Genomic DNA, 19,301 nt, shown 5'->3' on the forward strand with positions numbered 1-19,301 from the left:
AGATCATAATGGGGTGTGTAGCGCCTTCCAGTAAGTATCTCCATTCCTCCAGTGCCGACTTGATGGCTAGTAGCTCCCGGTCACCCACATCATAATTCTTCTCTGGTGGAGTCATCTTCCTGGAGAAGAAAGCGACGGGGTGAAGCAGGGCCTTGGGCCCCTGGCGTTGAGACAGAATGGCTCCTGTGGCAACTTCAGAGGCATCTACCTCAAGAACAAAGGGCAAAGCTGGATCTGGGTGTTGCAGTACTGGAGCAGATGTAAAAAGGATCTTAAGCTGATCAAAGGCTAACTGGGCTTCCTGAGACCATTGGAACCGGACCTGCTGGCGGGTTAACTGGGTAATGGGAGAAATGATTGTAGAAAAGTTCTTGATAAAGCCTCTGTAAAAGTTAGCAAACCCGACAAACCTCTGGATGCCTTTCTTGTCAGTGGGAGCTGGCCAATTGATAATAGCAGCCACCTTCTGTGGGTCCATGGAGATCCCTTCTGTGGAGATGATCAGTCCCAGAAACTGAATGGACAGTTTTTCAAACTCGCACTTCTCTGCCTTTGCATACAGTCCATGTAGTCTTAATGTGGCCAAGACCTTTTTTACATGCACCCGATGAAGATCCAGGGAGGCAGAGAAGATGAGAATATCATCTAGATATACTATTACAAAGTGATCTAGGAACTCTCGAAAAATGTCATTTACTAAGTGTTGGAAGGTGGCTGGAGCATTACATAGTCCAAAGGGCATGACTAGATATTCAAAGTGCCCGAAGCGGGTCCTGAAAGCTGTCTTCCACTCGTCTCCCTCGCGAATGCGGACCAAGTTGTAAGCACCGCGTAAATCTAGCTTGGTAAAGATTCGGGCAGAACGGAATCTTTGGAAGAGTTCAGGGACAAGAGGGAGTGGGTAACGATTTTTAATTGTAATTTTATTAAGTTCCCGATAATCCACACAAGGTCTCAGTGAGTGGTCTTTTTTCTGGACGAAGAAGATGCCGGCGCCAGCCGGAGAGGAGGAGGGGCGAATGAATCCTTTCTCGAGATTTTCATTGATATAAAGGCGTAGAGCCTCCAATTCAACTTCAGAGAGAGGAAAAATTCGCCCAAACGGAATCTCCGCACCTGGAAGTAGCTCAATAGGGCAATCATAAGGCCGATGAGGTGGTAAGGCATCAGCCTTTTTCTTGTCAAAAACATCCAGGTAGGAATGATAGGCTGGCAGTACTACTTGGCTAGTACTAGTGATGGGTTGAACAGACAGACAAACGGGAGGCTTGCCGATTTCGGGGACAAAGCAGTGCTGCTGGCAGTATTCGGAGTTGAAGGAGATTCTCCCCGATGGCCAATCAATTTGAGGATTGTGCGCCCGGAGCCAAGGAATTCCGAGAATAATGGGGAACATAGGGGAACACAAAACGTCAAAGCAGAGAAATTCCTGATGACCAGAGTTCGTCCAGGTTAGGATGGGGATAGTCTCCTGTGTCACGGGTCCGGTTCTGGGAATAGTCCCATCAGCTAGATGGACTTCAAGTCTCTGCTTCTTATTCCTAAGCGGTATTTGTAATCTCTTTGCCAAGGTGATGTCCATGAAGCAGCTGCATGCTCCGGAGTCAAGGATTGCCTGGAGCGGGATCTCTCCTTCCGCCACCTGCAATGAGATGGGTAAGACAAGGTGAGCAGGAGGGGATCCAGAGACCTGGAAGTAGACAGGACATGGAGGAAGGCACTTACTAGGTCTTACGGGACAGTTGCTTAGGAAATGTCCAGAACCTCCGCAGTACAGGCAGAGATTGGCCTGTCGTCGCCGTAATTTCTCAGCAGGGGATAGGGTGCCCCGTACTAGTCCAATCTGCATCGGTTCTCCTTCAGCAGCAGGTGGAGATTTAAGCACAGGTGCGGGTGAGGGTGGAACCCTGGGGAGCATCCAGGAAGGCCGGTACGTACCAGTCTTTTCAGACCTTCGCTCCCGCAGGCGGCGATCAAGCTGAATGGCCAGCTTAATAAGATCCTCCAGGGTGGCCGGGGCATCAACTCTGGCTAATTCGTCCTTAAGGACTTCAGATAGACCAAGCCTATACTGGTATTTGAGGGCTGCCTCATTCCAGCCGGTATCTGCCGACCACTTGCGGAAGTCCACAGTATAGTCCTCCACTGGGCGTCGCCCCTGTTGGAGGCTATGAAGGGCAGTTTCTGAAGTCGTCACACGTTGAGGGTCGTCATATAATTGTGCCATGGCATCCAGGGAGTTAAGCACCGGGCTTTTCTGCTCTAATAAATGGTGAGCCCAAGACTGGGGGTCTTCTGAGAGTAGAGATATGATAAACCCCACCTTCACGGACTCCAGGGAGAAAGTCCTGGGCTGGAGGGCAAAATATAACTAGCAGGCGTTCTGGAATGCCCTAAACTTCCGTCGATCCCCCGAGAAGCGTTCGGGGACTGGAACTCTGGGTTCTGGAACTGGCCACCGAGGAGGCCAAAGCGGGGTGTTCTTGGGCTGAAGCAGCTGAAGCAGAGGGTGCAGCAGGTGGATTCTGGACGCTTGGTGTAGCAGATACTGCAAGGTTCTGTAGGCGACCCTCTAATTGAAAGTATCCATCTTGCAAATTCTTCACTGCTTGGGTAAGGCCGGCGACCTGCTGGCACAGAGCCTCTAGCGGGGAAGCACCTCTTTCAGCCTCAGACATAGTGGCTGGATTATGCTGTCACGAACCTGGTTGGAGGCTGAGGTGACGAGAGGGCTCCCCTTGCGGCTGAGTGCAGAGCACCCCTGGAGATGGTGACAGAGGGTGCTGTGCCCAAAGGTGCACGGGTTGCCTGCAGGTGAAGCTGTGTCAGGACTCGGATCCGCAGTAGGAAAGACAGTCACTTGGATCACTGGAAGTGCAGGCAGGTTAGTGCAAATCAAGGTCAGAAGCCAGGCCGAGGGTCAAACACGGGTAGTCAATCAGGAGCAGGCAGGGAGAAGTTCGTAAGGCAAGCCGGGTTCAGAGAAGGAGAAAGCCAGAGCAGGTCAAGGATAGCCGGGTCGGTAACAGGTAGTCAATCAAGCAGGAGTTTCAAGGCACAAGGCAAACAGGTACTAGCTGAAGATAATCCAGCAATGAATGGCAGCCAGTGCTGAGTTTATATAGGAAGTGGGTGTTGATAATTGGCCCTAATTAGGACGTCCCACATGGCTGTTTTGGAATTAGCATATATGTCATTTCCTGACAGTCCTGCGCGGCCATTTTGGAAATTGGAAACTTTGCCATTCTTTATCAAGTTCTTCCCTGACATTATTATATGCACCTGTCACTTTAGTTCAAGACATTTTTTAATTTTGCTTCATTTGTGTTTTTTTTATGTACTTTATTTTACATTATATATTTTTCATGAAACCGATGGTTACATATGTATGTGCATAGCACTTTTATTTGAGCCTATACCTACATTTGTTGCATATCCATTCACTTAGCACTTTGATCCTCTTACATTTGACCCATATTTTATATATTTATACAGTGCATATTTTTTATATAGTCCTTTATCTCTCTCTTATACATTGTTATATACCAACAACATTTTTTAACATATTTATCTTTCTCTTATACATTGTTTTTTTACCATCCATATTTTTTTAACATATTTATGGTCATACACATTGGACATCACTTATTTTAGATACTAGACAGCGCCATTCCCTCCACCCCCTTTCACATCAAATACACTACGTTCTTTGCTGTCAGTTAAACCCATGTGGGCTCATTTTTGGGGCCTATACAGGCCGATACTTACTTCTGTATACTTTGAATGCCTAATGTACCTCTAGCCATCAAATACACTACGTTCTTTGCTGTCAGTTAAACCCCTGTGGGCACAATTTTGGGGCCTATACAGGCCGACACTTACTTTTGTATCCTGCGAATGCCTAATGTACCTCTAGCCATCAAATATACTACGTTCTTTGCTGTCAGTTAAACCCATGTGAGCTAATTTTTGGGGCCTATACAGGCCGACACTTACTTCTGTATCCTGTGAATGCCTAATATACCTTCAGCCACAGAATACTACGTTCTTAGCTGTCAGGTAAACACATGTGGGCTAAATTTTGGGGCCTTTTATAGCCGACACTTACTTCTGTATCATGTGAATGCCTAATGTACCTTCATCCACAGAATACTACGTTATTAGCTGTCAGGTAAAAAAAAAAAATTTTGTGCAACTTTTCCAATTGCAATACTTCTGTTATGACATTGTCCATGTGCTGGGACTATTTGTGCACAGCTAGTACATCTTTTGTGGCTGCAAATATGACCTAAAGGTTTTTAAAGTTCGCCTTCCATTAAAGTCAATGGGGCCCGCCGCAAACTGGTGGTTCGCGGACTTCTGAGTAAATTTGCGGCTGACGTTCGCGAAACCGCCCCGGCCGATGTTCGTCCATCTCTACCCACAAGTTCTCAATAGGGTTTAGATCAGGTGAGGAAGAGGGCCCTGTTATTATTCTTTCATCTTTAAGGACTTTACTGGCTAGCCGTGCAGTGGAGTACTTTAATGCATGCGATGAAGCATTGTCCTGCATAAATATCATGGTCTTCTTGAAAGATGCAGACTTTTTCCTGTAACACTGCTTGAAGAAAGTGTCTTCTAAAAACTGCCAGTAGGTTTGGGAGTTGATTTTGTGTCCAACTTCAACCCGAAAAGGTCCACCCAGCTTGTCTTTAATAATACCAGCCCATACCATTACCCCCAACTCCACCTTGCTGACATCTAAGTTGAAGTTGAGCTTTGTGCCCATTACTGATCCAGCCACAGGCCCATCCATCTGGTCAGTCAAGAGTCACTCTTATCTCATCAGTCCATAAACATTTAAAAAATCTGCCTTTAAATATTTCTAGGCCCAATTTTGATGTTTCAACGTATGTGTCTTGTTCAGTGGTGGTTGTGTTTCAGCCTTCCCTACCTTGGCCATGTCTCAGAGACATGATCAAGTAGCTTACCTTGGCCATGTCACTGAGCACTGAACACCTTGTACTTCTGGGCACTCCAGGTAGGTTGGGGTTCTGGAATATGACTTTTTACAATGTTTGACTTCTCAGATTCAGTTAAATCTCTTTTTTGGCCCATTTTGCCAGAGAAAATGTATCTGCCTAATAATTATACACACCTTGATATAGGGTGTTGATGTCCTTAGGCCACACCCTCCCTCATTACGCAAATACACATCACCTGATATACTTAAATCCAATTAGCATTCAAGTTTATACAGCTTGGAGTCGGACAATATGCATAAAAATATGGTCAAAAGGAAGGGGCTAAAGACATGAATGAGTTTGGGGTGAAGGAACTTGACTGGCCTGCACAGAGTACTGACCTCAACCCGATGGAACATCTTTTGGATGAATTAGAGCTAAGACTGTGAGCCAGGCCTTCTCGTCCACATCAGTGCATGACCTCACAAATGCGCTTCTGGAAGAATGGTCAGATATTCCTATAAACACACTCCTAAACCTTGTAGACAGCCTTCCCCGAAGAGTTGAAGCTGTTATAGCTGCAAAGGGAAGGCAAACTCAATATTGAACCATACGGACTAAGACTGGGATGCCACTAAAGTTTTACTTTTGGTAATACAATGTAAAGCATATAAAGGCTATCAATTGTTAGTAAAAGGACAAAACCTATGGATTCCACAGAAATAGTAAAAGTCCAAACAAACGCTACAGCATTGAAATCAGCCATATTCTGCATGGGATGTTATGAATTTGCATTACTATTGGACTTTTTTTCTCATTTTTTGGGGGATTAACTAGCGCTGTTCTAAATTAAAATCATCCTCCAATGTAAGGTTGAGTCTTTGTACTGTCTTACACTGTGTAAAAGCACTTCAGCAGAACCAAACTAAACATGTGAGTAGTGTCTGTAAACTGTAACTGTGTAATTACATTTTTGCATTAGAACCTGTTATGCTACATCAATTCTCATAGCTCAGGCACAAGATAGTACAGTCACTGGATGATATCAAGTTGTTCATGGATTTGACTGGCTGATTGATCCAGTCATAAATTCCAATGAAATGTACTTGGGTAATATTCTATCCTTAAAGTTATTATAAATGTCCCTTTTTTTTTTTTTTCAATAACAAACATGTTATACTTACTTGCTCTGTACAAGGATTTTGCAAAGAGCAACCCCAATCCTCCTCTTCTGGGGTGCCGTGGCAGCGCTCCTGGCTCCCCCTCTTCATCAGGTTCCCCCACGGAGAGCCGCTTTTCATGGGGGCACCCAGGCGGGCACGCTCATGAACCAATGGCTCATGCTGCTATCAATCTATCCAATAAGGACCGGAGACAACAGCTGTAGCCACTCGGCTCGTGCGCATCACTGGAACAATTTGGTTCAGGTATGAATAATGGGGGGGGGGGGGGGTTGTCTGGGGGACAGCTAAAGCACCAAAGGTTTTTCCCCTTAATGCATAGAATGCATTAAGGTGAAAAACTTGTAGACTTTACAACTCCTTTAACATTTGTTATGTTTGTACACCTCAGTAAAGGTAACCCACAAATAAATAACAGCTGTAATTTATAACCAGACAGTGGGGTTGATTCACTAAAACTGGAGAATGCAATATCTAGTGTAGCCTGCATGGGAACCAGTCATCTTCCAGGTTTTTTTTTTTTTTTTATTAAAGCCTAATTGAACTGAAGTTAGAAGCTAATTGGCTACCATGCACAGCTGCACCTGATTTTGCACTGTCTAATGCTAGTAAATCAACCCCAGTGACCCACCAAATATAACTCTTCCCAGAACACCTGCGCATTGAAGAGAAATCTCCTTCTGATGTATTGGGCCAGAGTGGGGGACAGAAGTACAATATCCTAGTTGAGATGAAAGGCCAAAACCCCCTTAGGAAGGAAGAAGACCTTTGGCCTTAACATTATATTGACCTTTGTAAGACCAGAAAAGGTTTACAGGACAAAGCGGCCAGTCCAGGCACATTCCTCACAGAAGTGATGGCAACAATGAACTCAGCTGTGTGAGTGAGAATGGAGAAGTGAATATACCTGATATATTCATAGAAACATAGAATGTGTCGGCAGATAAGAACCATTTGGCCCATCTAGTCTGCCCAATATATCTGAATCCTATGAATAGTCCCTGGCCCTATCTTGTATGAAGGATAGCCTTATGCCTATCCCATGCATGCTTAAACTCCTTCACTGTATTTGCAGCTATCACTTCTGCAGGAAGGTTATTCCATGCATCCACTACTCTCTCAGTAAAGTAATACTTCCTCATATTACTTTTAAACCTTTGCCCCTCTAATTTAAAACTGTGTCCTCTTGTGGTAGTTTTTCTTCTTTTAAATATGCTCTCCTCCTTTACCGAGTTGATTCCCTTTATGTATTTAAAAGTTTCTATCATATCCCCTCTGTCTCTTCTTTCTTCCAAGCTATACATGTTAAGGTCCTTTAACCTTTCCTGGTAAGTTTTTTCCTGCAATCCATGTACTAGTTTAGTAGCTCTTCTCTGAACTCTCTCTAGAGTATCTATATCCTTCTGGAGATATGGCCTCCAGTACTGCACACAATACTCCAAGTGAGGTCTCACCAGTGTTCTGTACAGCGGCATAAGCACTTCTCTCTTTCTACTGCTTATACCTCTCCCTATACATCCAAGCATTCTGCTGGCATTTCGTGCTGCTCTATTACATTGTCTTCCCACCTTTAAGTCTTCTGAAATAATTACTCCTAAATCCCTTTCCTCAGATACTGAGGTCAGGACTGTGTCAAATATTCTATATTCTGCCCTTGGGTTTTTACGCCCCAGGTGCATTATCTTGCACTTATCCACATTAAATTTCAGTTGCCAGAGTTCTGACCATTCTTCTAGTTTTCCTAAATCCTTTTCCATTTGGCGTTTCCCTCCAGGAACATCAACCCTGTTACATATCTTTGTGTCATCAGCAAAAAGACAAACCTTACCATTGAGGCCTTTTGCAATATCACTTATGAAGATATTAAACAAAATTGGTCCCAGTACAGATCCCTGAGGTACCCCACTGGTAACATGACCTTGTTCTGAATGTTCTCCATTGACTACAACCCTTTGTTGTCTGTCACTCAGCCACTGCCTAATCCACTCAACAATATGGGAGTCCATGCTCAATGACTGCAGTTTATTGATAAGTCTTCTATGTGGGACAGTGTCAAAAGCCTTACTAAAATCTAGATATGCAATGTCTACTGCACCTCCACCGTCTATTATTTTAGTCACCTTTAGTAGAAGTGTGTTATTATAAAAAATAATAGTGTGTACCTGTGGTCGTCAACTTTAAAAACCTTCAAAAGAAGGTTTTTAAAGTACCAAGAGAGCTAAGTTCCAAGCTTACAGAAAGGTGGGTGAGTACATGGGGGTTGCCACATAAGAGACAGCCTGTATAAAGATCTTAGCCAAAGAAATTAGTGGTCTTTGAAAGAAGATTGCAAGCACCAAGATTTGTCCCTTGATAGCACTCAGGACCAAAGTTGATCCAGGCCTAATTGCAAAAAGGTCATGATCTGTCCCACAGAGTATTTTCTGGGATGAAAGCTTCTTTCCTCACACCAGGCGAAATACTGTATGTCTTCCATGTGAAATGGTAGATCTTGTGGGAAATTAACTTCCTAGTTTTTAGCATTGTAGGAATAACTGATTTAGAGAGGCCACCATTCCTTTAAGACCTGGGCTTCAGAAGCCATGCCTTTAAAGCTAGTGAACATGAGAAAGGCTGGTAAACTGGTCCTTGTGACATAATATACATATGGTCTGGAAGAGCCAACTGAGAGTCTGCCAGGAGTCTGATCAGGTCGAAGTACCACATTTACCTGGGGTAAATTCATTCAGAACTATGATGATCACTGAAATGCCCTCAATATTGACCCAGCAGCACTGATAATTTTAGGAGCTTGAACACCCCCTAGTGACGCTGTGATCAGTGGATCAAAAGAGAAAAGCTTTACTGACCTCCAGAGGGGTTTTCCAGCAGGTAGCAGGTAGCAGGTCCTAGGAATTAGTCTTTGCCTGATACTGACTGTAAGGGTATTAATCTCTTTCTCTAGAACAAGGATCCTCAAACTACGGCCCTCCAGCTGTTGCAGAACTACACATCCCATGAGGCATTGTAAAACTCTGACATTCACAGACATGACTAGGCATGATAGGAATTGTAGTTCCTGAACAACTGGAGGGCCATAGTTTGAAGACCCCTGCTCTAGAATATCTTGGTGCCTTAGAATTTTATCTCTGTACCAGTTTGCTCTGTTTTGCTTCAGTCATCTTGTTCCTGCCTCCTATACACCTGATCCTTGTCAGCTAACTAATGCAGTACACAAAGGTCTGGAAAATCCCACAATGTGGAGTCCAGTGTGCAAAGGTCACATACCAGGCAGTCCCCACAATCGTGCAGTCTATCAAGGTCCAGGTATGGCCTCCAAACCTATTGCTGAGTATATGCTTACAAAGATATCTGCATAAAGAGACCAGCTCAAGAAGTGTTCAAAGAAGTCTTGGCTGAACAAAAAATAGTATCATGAAAACATGAAAACAGGAAAAATGGCCAGTAAAAACAGGTAAACTTTTGTCAGAACTGTAAATCCATACCATGATATCTGCATGGCAAGAACCAGAACAGTTGAATCAAAAATATTTATTAGACTGATTTCTTCTAGTTAAATGGGTTGTTTTATTTATTTAACACTTTCTTGCTGTTTTTGTTTTGTCTAATCCAGCATCTCTTTTATGCACTCCCTTTTTTACCTTTTTTTTCCTCTGATCTTTTATAATTGATATTGCTGTGGGGAAAATGAAACATGATGACAGTAATTTTTATGGGGTTGTTGGAAGCATAAATGTAGAAGCAATTATCCTAAATGGTGCTATGGCTATTATTTCACTTTTTTTTCTGACAGCGCATAGATGTAAGAAAATCACCAGGGGGTCCAATGGATTAGCTGCAGGAGGAAAGGGGGGCTGCTGGCTCCTGTAGATAATTTCAACCCATCAGATGTAATTGCTATTCCTGCAAGTGATTGGCCTTGAACTCACACCTGCAGGTAATCGCCTTATGAATAGCTACAATTAGATGCAGGAGCCAGTAGACTCCCATTTCTTTCATCTGGGCTGTCTCCCACAGCTAATCACCGGGATCCCCCTGCTGATTTTATTTGATGTACATGCTGTTGGGCAAAAATGCAGGTGTGAATGTGGCCTATAGGCAGTGATCTCTATCAGTTTCTATCTATCTTGCCCCAGATATTCTATATGATGTGGATGCCTTCTATTGGCTTTCCCTTGGTGGGTTCCTCTTAGCATCAAGAAGAGCAGTCTGCAACTGTGACATTAACAAGGAGCAGGCAGAGACTGGCAAAAGCTAAAATATCTGTAACTAACCGCATTATGTTGCTTTATAAGGTTTTGTAAACTCTGGGCTAAAAATATTGTATCTAATCTTAAAATTGCTCCACCCCCTTTTAACTACTTTACTAACTACTAAAAAAAAAAAAAAGATTGGTATACTTAACTATTCTCAGGGCACTCCTCTCCAGTCACACTATCTCCCCTGTGTCAGCCAGTGCCAGCTAGAGGGGAGAGGAAGGAGCATTCCAAAAATGGCTGGAATGCCTTAGCGGTGATGTCATTCATAGGCTTACTATGAGCCATCTGTTGTCAGCACTCCCTCCTCTCCCCTAAAGCCAATGCTACATAAGAGAGAAGAGCCAAACACATAATGGCACCAGAGCACCCTAAGAATGGGTAAGAATATGCAGGTGTAGGTATAGCTGCTGGAAGGGGGGGGGGGTGGGAATAGTTTTAAAGTGTCACTAACCCACATAATAAAAAACTATCAGTAAATGGTGTATTACATGCTATTCATACTCACTCAGTCCCTATGAGATTCATTTTCTGTATTCTGCAATATACCTGGTTGATCCTTCTGTTCTCTATCTTCCCCTTCTATCAATGTCCCCAATTCAGCTAAGGATTTTGCAGCAATGGTGGCAAACTGCACAGTTTTTAGTGAGTTTCCATATTGAGCATTTCTTCCCTATCACATCTGAGCAGCTTGTGTAGGCATTTGCACAGTGGTAAATGACAGCCCATTCTCTCCTTCCTCCTCCATGCCCACTAACCAGCTAAACACAATGGGGGCAGGATATTAGGTGTAGTTTGATGGAGGAATCACCTTTTATTCTCGGACACAGGTCATAGGGGTGTGACACAGCCGGTGACTGGCAGAAATCTGGCCACACCATGATATTGTCAAGAAATAATAAAGATTTGATTCTATATATATATATATATATATATATATATATGAAGGTTGAAAAAATATTATTGATATTAATTATTTATTTTTACTCCAATGGATTAGCTGCAGGAGGAAAGGGGGGCTTTATTCCAAAGGCTGTTTTTTTCAACATGTGACAAGCAGCAGAGGACTAGAAGCTCCTCCTGCTTATGTTTCCCTGCAAACAGTCTGGGAAAGATCTGGGTCATGTGACAGCTTTATATATATTAGGAAAATGGTACTTAGATTTTTTTTATTCAATATAATTATAGTCATCATCCATATACAGAAATAGAAGGGACCATGTCAATTAAACAGTGTGTGTTTAGTATCACTTTAAGATTAGATAGTTTTAGCCCTGAATTCTACTTTAGGATAGAAAAAAGTACGTTAGATGGGTAAAAGTTGGTTCCATTTTTGCCCAGAAACATGAAGTTAAATCACAAGAGAAGAACCAATATTGTTCTTTGCAGTTTTTCACACTGAAATGTTTTAAATAAGAAAAAAATGCTGAGAATTATATAAAGGAAACAATTCAACAAATAGAAAGCATTTTCTCATATAAGTGCAAAGGTGATTGCAATCTCCATTCTCCAATTAGAAATCGTCTTTATATTTGTAAGTGTATGTTAAAAAATACCCCTAACTGTACTTAACTACTACATCTGATGCTTATAGCATGTCAAACATAATTTGATATACTAATCTGTGCAAGTGCATACAAGATCCAGTTTAGAGGGTGCAAGGAGATAAATTTCAAAGAGAGGCAGCAATCTCTATGATGAAAAAGACATTTAAACGCGCTGGAGATTTCAACCATGAAAATCTGATTTTCTGAAGTTTTCTTTGTCTCTATTAATGTCTTCGCCTGCTCAAACCTTTTCATCTTCTCCCATCCGAGATTATGGAGTTTGTTCTTACAACAATATAAATCAGGATTTAAAATGGCTTTACTGTGAAGGAATGGAATTGTGGTAATGTTATTAGTGCATTGTGTTGGACTTGCTTTTTTATGATTGTGTCTTTTTCTGTTCTTTCTACATCCTATTTTATTTTGGATTCCCATTTCATGCAACACTGTATTATATTTTGAGATTTAAAAGATATGGTATATGTATTATTAGAAATACCATAGTTTTGTCTTGTATGTACGGCAAGCTTTCCCAAAGCATTTGCAAAGATTTAGCGAAATTCAGGCACCTTTGTTAAAGCAGTTGTCTGCTTCAGTAATGATAAACACAAATCTAAATAGGAGTGCTTGCATTGGCTGCCACTTTAACTCTTTCACTGCCACTGGCATATGTGGTACAGAGGTGGTAGTGTGTGTGTGTGTGTGTGTGGGGGGGGGGGGGGTTAAGCATGCTATAGCCACCAGCAGTGTGTGTAAATCTGACAAGCCAACTGGAAGCTTTCAATTGGAATTGATATGGTGGCTATGCAGCTGCCAGGTCACGTCTCACATTCCTGTTACTGTGCTCCTCTGCGCGTTCCCCCACCATGTTTCCTGGGCTCCACGCACCAATTAAACCCAGGACCGGCATGGTGGGTGCTGCCAGGTAGAGGTAGAGGGGAAGGAGACCAGCGAACATCTGTTTTCTAGCCTCCCCTTTCTCTTACTGACCCAAAAGTAACATGTAAAACAGTTCCGGGTCTCCGTGTCATGCTGGCTGGGGAAGAAGCTGATGGAATGTGGTCTGCACTCCTTCTACTTAAATAGAGAACACATGAGACATCGGGGGGCATTTTTAGACCCCTAATGCCTCATTAAAGAAAATCTGTTACCATAAAATCATCACATAGTGGACATCACATATGATGTGACAAAGACAGCCCAGGCTAAAAGGATCCGGTACCCATTCAACAAAACTCTAAGAGGGATAAAAACGTCATACTTGAGTATATCATATACAGTAGCTTTACCTAAAGGTCCATTTATCATTTAAGCCTGAACACATGATACGACATGAGGCCTTAAAGCTTGTTTGGCTGTACTTCTCCTGTGGATCACAGGAGCACAGTTCATTCTGAACTCCTGTGACCTGTTTTCAGCAGACAGCTGACGTCACAGAGTCGGTCCAGGCATGGACAAGATCGCAAAAATGGAGTCAGGATTCGCCCACATGCCACTGAAAGACTGAGCAGGTCGCTCTTTCCACAGCCCAGTGCTCCAGGGAGCATGCGGGGGGGGCAGAGCAGAGACCTGCTGACTGACAGTCACCAGCTCTCTGCTCAGGTAGCTGTAAAAACCAAGCGTTTGGCAGTGTTTTATCACATGGTTCTCAGTGTTAGAGGCACTGGGGGCAATGCTGCATCCACCTAGGTAAGTATGATTCTAAAAAAAAGAAAACCCATACTTCTCTTTTAATTCCCATGCTTCACAGTGCTGACTCTTTGGCAGGGCAGATTCTCTTGCTAGTGAGGCTTATGACTGCACACTTGGATTAAGGGATAGTGTGCCTGCTATATGGCTGATCCCCTAAATCAGTGGTCTCCAAACTGCAGCCTGGGGGTCAGACAGCCCATTGCATGCTTTTATCTGGACCTTGGGGCACTATTTCATCCACTGATACAAACAATGGGACATAATCCAACTAACGTCTATGAAGGAGTACAATCCCTCCCCATGACACCAACGATGGGGCACAATTCCTCTCAACAAAACAATGGAGCCTAATGACACCAAATGATGGAGCACAATTCCTCCCAACAAAACAATGGAGCCTAATGACTCCATCGATGGTGTACAATTCCCCTGAATGACACCAAAGATGAAGGGGGAATTTTTTCCCACTGACATCAAGGCATTTTCTGCTCCCAATGCCCACAGTCCGGCCCTTAGAAAATCTGAAGGACAGTAAAGTGGCCATTTGCTTAGAAAGTTTGGAGACCCCAGCCCTAAATACACAAAAATATAAAAATAGACTGTTTTACTGTACATTTGTATACCTATAAAAATAAGCTTACTAAATAAATAAAAACACAAAGTGAGAGTGTCTCCAAAGGTATTCAATTTTGCAAAGGTACCGTTTTAAAGCTGTTATAAATATTATTTAATGATTAAAGCCATTTATAATAATTATTACATACAGGTAATTCCAGGAAGTGAACTACATTTCTATTTAAAAACAAGGAGAATTTGTTCAGGTTTTCAGATCAGGAACAATGATGAATTAACCAGCCCACACCACACATGCAGAACGTCCTTGTTCACCTTTTTACAGCATTAATCTATCACTGTTTATTTAGCATGGAAAAAATTGAGGCCCAGCACAGATTTATTCACACCAATCCTTATGCTCCAAAGGAGCACATACTTTCAGGCCAATGCCAAAATTGGTGAGAACTTGCCAACAACAAGAAAGTTATGGTGGACTCATGTGGGCTGGGTGAGTAAGACATTTCTCTTTTGCTGGCGACTTATACTCTGCAGTATTTTTGGCAGTGGCAAAGCAATGCCTGGCTAATAAAGCCAATGAAGGAGCAACACATACAAAGCAAGTGAGTGTTCCCCCTGCACATTTAGTTGGTGATTTCTGACATGGGTCTGAGGTCCCTTCCTACTACACTGCTCCACACACTAGACACAGCCAGGGAGAGAGCCAAGTAATCTACCAGTATGTTTTGGACTATGCAGAGAAACCATTCCAGATTCCTATCAGATTCTGGCTGCCTTTTGGCAACATTTTATTTTGTCCATAGGCTGACTTGTACTCTGATAAAAAAAAAAAAAAGATCACTAAATATACCACTCTTAACCTCTTCAGCTCTGGAAGATTTACCCCCTTCAAGACCAGGTCATTTTTTTGCGATACAGCACTGCCTTACTTTAACTGACAATTGTGCAGTCATACAACACTGTACCCAAATAACATTTATGTCCTTTTTTTCCCACAAAAAGAGCTTTTATTTGGTGGTTTTTTAATCAGCTCTGCGTTTTTTTATTTTTTGCGCTATAAACAATTTTGAAAAAAAAAAGAAAAAGCTATTTGTTTTACTTTCTGCTATAAAACATATCCAATAACACAAATGTAGAAAATCAGGCCAATATGTATTCTGTTACATATTTTTGGAACAAAAAAATCACAGTAAGCGTATATTGATTGGTTTGCACAAAAGTTATAGGGTCTACAAACTATGGGATATATTTATGGATTTTTTTTTTTTTTTACAAGTAATGCCGGTGATCTTATAGCGAGACTGCAATAATGCGGCAGACAAATCAGACACTAGCACACACTTCTGATACTTTATTGGGAATCATTGACACTAATACAGTGATCAGTGCTAAAAATATGCGCTGTCACTGTACTAATGACACTGGCTGGGAAGGGTTTAACATCAGGGGCGATCAAAGGGTTAACTGTGTTCCTAGCCAGTGTTTGTGTACTGTGTGGAAGGTGTTTTACTAAGGGAAGACATGTATCCTTGTCCCTGCTTTGCATGAACACAGGATCCATGCCTTCCCTACTGATAGAATGGCAATCTGCCTTGTTTACATAGGCAGACTGCTGTTCTGCCTTTGTAACAAATGATCAGCGAGTACCAGCGGACATAGACTACCTGGCAGCCCGGAATTATGAATATACAGGTATATGTGATTCGGTTCACAGCAGCCACCCTGTAGCATTAAAACTTCTATGGGGTGGTCATGAAGTGATTAAAGCCCAAACCAGGGCTAGGTTAAAATGTCATTTAAAGTGGTTCTAAAGGCTCAAGGTTTTTTTTTTACCATAATGCATTCTATGTAGTAAGGTAAAAAAACCTTCTGGGTGCAGCTTCCCCCTCCCCCTCCCCCCCCAGCCCCTCTTTTTTACTTACCTGAGTCTTATCTTGATCCAGCAATGTGGATGAGAGCAGCGGCTCTCCAGGGTCTCTCTCTCCTCATTGACTCACAGAGCAGCGTGAACCATTGGCTCCTGCTGCTGTCAATCACAGCTATTGAGTTAATGAGGAGAGAGCGGAGGGTGGGGCGGAGTAAATGAACACAAAGAGCCCAACTCATGAGTGAGCCTGCTTGAGTGCCCCAATAGCAGGAGGCTTGCTATTGAGGGCACTCGGCGGGGGGATGAGCCAGGACCCAAAAAGAGGAGGATTAGGGCTGCTCTGTGCAAAACCATTTTTTTTTAAATCTTTCCTTTAGAAACATTTTAACCCAGAAAAACAAGGACAGACTGAGAGGGCAGAGTGTGATGGTCCTTCCCCTGAGGGGTGTCACCATGGTGTTCTGTGCACTTTGTGCATTAATGCAGAAACTGGTGTCATCAAGTGCCAATATGATTAGAGCGAAAAGGAAAAAACCCAACATGTCATGTGACATTAGAAAAAGTGAAATCAGTACTTCACCTAAAAAAGAGAGCTGCTTTTGGTCCTCCTCCCCCTTTTCTAACACTTTTGAAGTTTTTATTTTTGGAGCAGGTACCTATTTCTAACTGGTACTTTCTCCACTTCTTCCTCCCCGCCCCTCCACCCTTTACCTGAAAACCTCATGTGACTTATCACAGGGCCCAGGAGGCTGCAGGTCCATTCACAAAGTGCAGTGTGACTTACAGTAAGGAGCTGGCTGTAAAGCTACTGGAAGTCACAGTTGAATTGCACTTCATATTAGTATATTTTAATTTTTCACATTATATATTATTATTTGTTTACTAGTATTTATAATATCACTTTTTTAAGCAGCGCTATCACATTTTTGTTCTAATATTGATCCTATTGATCCTATATTTGGGGGTAGCTTTTTTATAAATATATATATTTTTTTCAAAGTATTGGTGTTTCAAGGGTAGCGCACAATTATTTCTTCCCCTCTTGCTACTAATCACACAAAAGGATCAATTCCTGCAACACAAAGGAAAGCCTCCAAGCCCTGGTTAAATAGTTACATAGTTACATAGTTAGTCAGGTTGAAAAAAGTCCATCTGGTTTAACCAATAAAAAAAACCAAAAAAAAAATTAATTTCACACCTAATCACACCGTTTGCTATTTGATGTGATTTAGTATTTGGTGAGCGTTTGATATTTATGTACAGGTACATAATAATTTGTGAGATTGTACACACTTTTAGGACAACCACAGGACTGAACTGCAGGAGAATAAAGCTGTTAGGGCAACTCAATATGCTACTATTGAGATTTGACTCTTGAGATGGTCTGATCTGCTTTAGACCCGTTTATAAGGTTCTTAAAGTGGGGTTCCAGACGTTTCTGTGTTTATTAAAAGTCAGCAGCTACAAAAAAGTGTAGCTGCTGACTTTTAATAAACACATACTCACCTGTCCCACGATCCATCGATGCGGCCGCCTGAAGCCTCGCTTCTCTCCCTCTCCTCTCCCCAGTGTCGGCATCACTAGTGTGGGCACCCAGCTGTGACAGCTTGCGGCTCCACAGCCTGGTGCGCACTGCGCATGAGTGAGTCGCGCTGCACGTCCTGAATGGTGGGGCAATCTTCTGGGACCTGTGACATGTCCCAGACGTTTGCAGGAGGAGGGGGAGAGGAGAACTTCTTCTTGAGCCACCTAGGCAGCCAGAGTGGAACTGGGAGCAGATACCTGTCAAAACTAGGTACCCACCCCCCCCCCCAAAAAAAAATGACATGCCACATGGGACATGTCAGGGGGTCAGGAGTCCTTAAAGCGGATGTTCCACCTTTTAAGATTTTAATGGCCCATCTGTCTTTTTTTGTTAATTGCCTTTTCTAGTCATTTTAAGAGCAATGCACTACTTCATGCACTACAATTATGTCCAAATATTTCTTAACTACTTACCCTCCGGAGGATTTAACCCCCTTCATGACTAGGCCATGTTTTGCTATACGCCGCTGCAGTACTTTAACTGACAATTGCACAGTCATGCAATGCTGTACCTAAACTAAATGTATATATATATTTTAACACAAATAGAGATTTCTTTTGGAGGTTTTTGATCACCTTTGGGATTTTTATTTTTTATTATATATAAGAAAAAATACAGTTTAAAAAATATATATATATATATATATATATACAGTTTATATATATATATATTTTTTTTTAGCTTCTGCTATAAAACATATTACATAAAAAAAAAAAAATCAAATCTCTGAATAAATTCCTGCCAAAATGTATTCTGCTACATGTCTTTGGTAAAAAAAAAAATATAAAAGGAGAGGTCAACAAGTTCTTATATATAGATAGATAGATAGATAGATAGATAGATAGACAGACAGACAGACAGACAGACAGACAGACAGACAGACAGACAGACAGACAGATAGACAGACAGACAGACAGACAGACAGACAGACAGACAGATAGACAGATAGATAGACAGATAGACAGATAGACAGATAGACAGATAGACAGATAGACAGATAGATAGATAGATAGATAGATAGATAGATAGATAGATAGATAGATAGATAGATAGATAGATAGATAGATAGATAGATAGATAGATAGATAGATAGATAGATAGATAGATAGATAGATAGATAGATAGATAGATAGATAGATAGATAGATAGATAGATAGATAGATAGATAAATATAAATATATATATATATATATATATCTCAAGCTAATGTGCCTTTGTTAGAACAAAAAAGTCCAATTAAGTCATGCTGAAACTTTAAAACAGAGGTCCTATCATACACCATTGTCCCAAAACTGCTTTCTAAAATGATGATAAGATGCCTTCACTGCTGAAGCTGTCATATCATTTGGCAGGCCTTTCATCATTCTCCCTGCTCAATTTGTCAAATAGCTGTACTGTCGCTCTATGAAATGAGGCTGCATATTATACTGTGCTATTAGTGAAATTGATAACTATGTAAAAATAGAATAAGCGCTCACCAAAATTAAATTGTACAGTTAAGATGGTGTGTTGAATTATTGAATTGTTGTCTGCTCACCAAATTAGAAAATATGAATGTACCAATTACTGCTTTTAAAATACAATGCAATTTAAACGATCAAAGTAATGTTTATCATTAAAAGACTAAAACTGCTGACCTAGCTGTTTTTATAAAGAC

The sequence above is a fragment of the Pelophylax lessonae genome, assembly GCF_965119305.1.
Source record: "Pelophylax lessonae genome assembly, chromosome: 2".
Classification (NCBI taxonomy): domain Eukaryota; kingdom Metazoa; phylum Chordata; class Amphibia; order Anura; family Ranidae; genus Pelophylax; species Pelophylax lessonae.